We start from the raw sequence: 4,372 nt of genomic DNA, 5'->3' as shown, positions 1-4,372 counted from the left end.
GAGGATTGTGGGCTAATCAGCATAGGAGGGGATCTCAGATGCTGCCTGGTGCCAGGGGCTCTGAAGGGCATTCAAAGTGTTCCGCACTGTTACTGGTGGCAGTGACATCTTTTAAACTTCTAGTCTGAAAAAAAGTAATGAAAGGAATTCTTCAGACAACCTCTTGCCGCATGAAAATGGGATCCCTCTGGGAGCCTCCCAATGCATTTCCCCGCACCTGCAGCAGCCCCCAGATATGTGCATATGACTCAGCCACTCCTGTGGATCCTATGTGGGTTTTGACTACTCGATGGCAACTCTTTTTAGTCCTAAACTGCTTAATATATGCTCACAATGGAATGCTGGCTAAAAATGTAAAATGTGAAAAGTTTGCTGAAATAAAGCAAATGAAGACCATAACATGAAAATTCCACAATATGACTCAAGATGATCTTCATTCAATAGACGTGCAAATTGCATTCAGCTGATCAAAATGTTTATCTGGCTCATCCTGATATCTCTTCTATGTCAGAAACCAAAGCCAAAAAAGAGAAAATAGAGTGACCGTTCTATCCAATATAGCCTTTCATTATTAGGAATAAACATGAGCCAGACCCACTTCATATTATTTGCAGAATGATGCATATAGCAGCCTGAACCCTTCTGTTTTATCTCATTGTTTGGACACAAAAACATGAGAGTAATAAAAATAAACCAGTTTTTTTAAAGTGCAAAAAGCACAAATCCCAAACATTCATTTAGAAAAGCAGTTTTTGTTCATTTTTGATGCTATAATGAGTCATTAAATTTCATACACTTTTTTTTTTTTTTTAAGATTTTATTTATTTATTTGACAGAGAGAGAGACAGCGAGAGAGGGAACACAAGCAGGGGGAGCGGGAGAGGGAGAAGCAGGCTTCCCGCAGAGCAGGGAGCCCGATGCAGGGCTCAATCCCAGGACCCTGGGACCATGACCTGAGCCGAAGGCAGACGCTTAACGACTGAGCCACCCAGGCGCCCCTAAAATAACTATTTTTAAAATAACTAATTATAACACATCATAAAAATTATTACATGATTTAATAATCTCAAGGTGTTGGCAAGTATATACATGATAAAAAGAGTTTTCCAGTCAAGATAGGCTAGAAAGCTCTTATTTGGTCTAGATCCCTCAGATTATAGATGAAGAGGTTGAGGTCCAGAGAGGGTAAGAGATTGACTTAAGGTCACACAACCAGGGAGGGTCACAGCTCAGACTCTTAATTCATGGCTCTTCAGAGTCAGTCCATATGAGTTTAAGTGATTTGAAGGTCTGAGGAGACTTCTTGCTGGAAAAAATCTCTCTGGTAGCAGAGGTTCTGACACTGTCCCCCTCCAGGTTCAGCATTGCCTTTACTAGGTCCTTCCTTTAGAGCCCCACTTTCTTTGGGGACTAAGCTATTTTAGTTCGCAAAGTCTGTATGAGGCTGCCTTCCCCTCCCATGCAACCAGGATCAGTTAATATCTGCTGAACCAATGAAAGAGTAAATCCAGGATGGGAGAAGCGAGAGGGAAGTGGACCACCAGGGGCCAACCTTGCTGCTCGTGGTTCACCAGGTGCGTTCTACCTGAGGGACTTGGAGGGAGGAAGAGCAGACTCTGGAGTTGCTACTGGATTTGAGAAGACACTATGTATAGGTCCACGACTTACTTTCTTGTTCATCAGGAAATTAACCCTTTCCAATTTAAAATTTAAAAATTTGGGGCACCTGGCTGGCTCCGTAGGTGCAGCATGCAAGTCTTGATCTCCGGGTTGTGAGTTCGAGCCCTACATTGGGTGTAGAGATTACTTAAAAATTAGATCTTAAAGAAAAGTTAAACCTTTAAAAATAAACATAAAATTTAAAAATTTGAAAAAGTATTCCCACCTCAGAGAAACCATGTGGTTACGTTAATAGCCTGTTCCAACTCATTTATTTCAAAGTCTCACTCTCTGCTGCCCTCAAAGTATTCTGGACTTGGCCAGGCATGCTCCAAGGAGCCCTAATCCTGGCGTGTTGCAAACAACTCTGCATCCCACCACCTGCCTGGTGCCTGATGGGATCTCGCAGGGATGTGTTGACCGTCCCCTTTTCTGAGCTCTTGCTCTGGACTTATGTCTCTTACAGTTCAAAACTACCTGGAGAGTCTCACTTACCTCTTTTCTCTGGGCGGATAACCCAGTAGGCACGGGGCACTGAGCTTCCTAAAAACACCATCTTCAGGAGGCCCCTGCCTTACTGCTATTGTCTGCCTGATCAGTTTAATCAGTTCCGCTTGAATTTCAAGGCTTTTTACAGTCCTACTGCTTGACACTGTCACCCTAACACAACCTGTTACCGTGGGCAGTCACCAACAAAGTGACTACATACAGGATCTTTTTTCTGCCTCCCATTACTTGCTCATACCAGTTCCCCCAATCTATTATCATAGTGTTCTGTTGTTTGCTCTCCCGGCTCTGGTCAACCAAACAGGGTGACCGACATCCCCACAGAGGCCCAGGAGACAACTGAGAGGCAACCTGGAGAAAGACGCTGGGAGGGTGGTGCGTACTCTGTGGAGGTGGCTGCCGCTAACCTCCCGGGGGGTGCAGGTTCGGCGGGGCCGGCGGGGAATGCAGGTTCCCGGCGGAGTTACCAACTAGGTACAGTAGCCACAGTACCGAGAGCCCGCAAAAATGTTCACATTTTAAATTCTTTTGAAATCAGAAGAAAAAAGAAATACAATAATCATGTTGTAACAATAAATCCTGCCTGGATTATATTTGTCTTTATTTGCAGGAATAAAATACCATTAATTTTTTTTTTTTTTTAATGGAGGAAAGGGTCCACGAAGACAAAAGTGCCTAGGGCACCGGACAGTTATAATTTGGCCCTAGGTACAGTGTGACCTTGTCTGGTTAAAAAAGAAAAAAAAAAAAAGAAATGGATATCCAGATATTTGTATGAGACCTCTTGATTTTAAATACTAGGAACTAGTTTTACAATTAAACCAAACAAATATGTTGTGGCCCAACAAAACACGCGGGGCTTAGCAAGCACTCTCTGGAAGGTTCGGGCTATCGTCATGTCCCCGCAATGCCCGTGGCTTGACACGACTTCGGGGACACGCCTTGTGCCTGCGCTCAGGATGGACGAGGGGCCGAGGGAAACCTTCGGGGCCGACCAGGCTCTGATGCTGAAGCCCCCGCCCTGTCCGGTTCCGGAGGCCCCGCCGGCGGAGGCCGCCTTCGGTCCACCCCCGGCCCGGGCACCGCCTGGCTGCCCCGCCGGACGGCTCCGCTGACTTCCAGGGCGGCGCGGGGAGTCCAGGCCGGGGCCTGTCGCTCGCTGGTCACGCGGGGCGCGGGCAGGGGGCGGCCGCCGGCGAAGTGCGGCCGGTGAGCCGAGGCCGCCCCGCTCGGCCCCACCCCTCGACCCGCGTCACCACCGCACCGAGGCCCGCCCGCCGCCCGCCGCCCGCCCGGCTCCTCGCGGGGCCCGCTCCCGAACGCGAAACTCCCGGTAGGACGCCGAACGCGGCGGCCGAGGCTCCTCCTCCCGCGCGGCTCGGCGAGGCGGGCTGCACTCTTTTCAACGCCCCAGTGGCCTGCCCGTGACGGCCCTGCCAGCCGGCCCTTCATCCCCGGGGGAGACCCTCGCAGGACTCCCCGCTCACTCCGCCGGGAGCCGCGAGGCCCGCAGCTGCAGGCGACTCGGGGCCCGGACCCGGTCCCGCGGAGCCCCGAGCCGCGAGTGCGCATGCTCCGCCGAAGCCCGCACCGGGCCTGGGTGAACCCTGATAGAGCCATCGCGAGGCCGGCTAAGCGGAGCTCCAGTGGCGCAATCGGTTAGCGCGCGGTACTTATACAGCAGTACATGCAGAGCAATGCCGAGGTTGTGAGTTCGAGCCTCACCTGGAGCACGACCCTTTTGGACATCCGCAGCCCCCTTTTATCTCCTTACCCAGAGGAGCGAGTTAGTCTCTCTTTAGCGTTCTCAGTTCCTGTCGCTGACTGCCTGTGTGCGCTTGTCGCTGCGCCGCAGGCAGGCTGCCGCTCGCCCTGGAGCTTCTTACCCGCAGTACGAGCTACTTGTTGCCCCCACGCACCGTCCAGCCACTCGAATCTGGACCTCTGCATACTGCTTCCTCCTGCTTCTCTTCCCAGGCCTTTCCTTTAACGGCATCCAGTCCCCGGCCACAGTACCGGCTGTAAGGAAGGGAGATCCCGGGGCACCGCACTGGGCATCGAGGTCGAAAATCGACCGGGCGTGCCCCAGCTCCCGGCGCCGCGACGAAGTCCGGCTCCCCGTCCACGGCCCCTAGCCCACGGCTGGGTGGGGCGTGGCGCGGCGCTCTGTGGGTGGCGGGTCGCGAGCCGGGGAGCACTCCCGGGA

At 51.8% G+C, this 4,372-nt stretch overlaps 1 non-coding gene across 1 annotated transcript; it reads left to right on the top strand.

Annotated features, from left to right (window-relative positions):
• Positions 1-3,806: 3,806 nt before the first annotated feature.
• Positions 3,807-3,899, top strand: TRNAI-UAU. The gene is given in 2 exon segments: positions 3,807-3,844; positions 3,864-3,899. It is a non-coding gene; the product is annotated as a tRNA-Ile (tRNA).
• Positions 3,900-4,372: the final 473 nt, after the last annotated feature.

Source organism: Phoca vitulina, unplaced genomic scaffold (genome assembly GCF_004348235.1).
Source record: "Phoca vitulina isolate PV1807 unplaced genomic scaffold, GSC_HSeal_1.0 scaffold98, whole genome shotgun sequence".
NCBI lineage: Eukaryota > Metazoa > Chordata > Mammalia > Carnivora > Phocidae > Phoca > Phoca vitulina.
The sequence above is the reverse complement of the archived record's forward strand: the minus strand, read 5'-3'. Positions and strand labels throughout refer to the sequence as shown.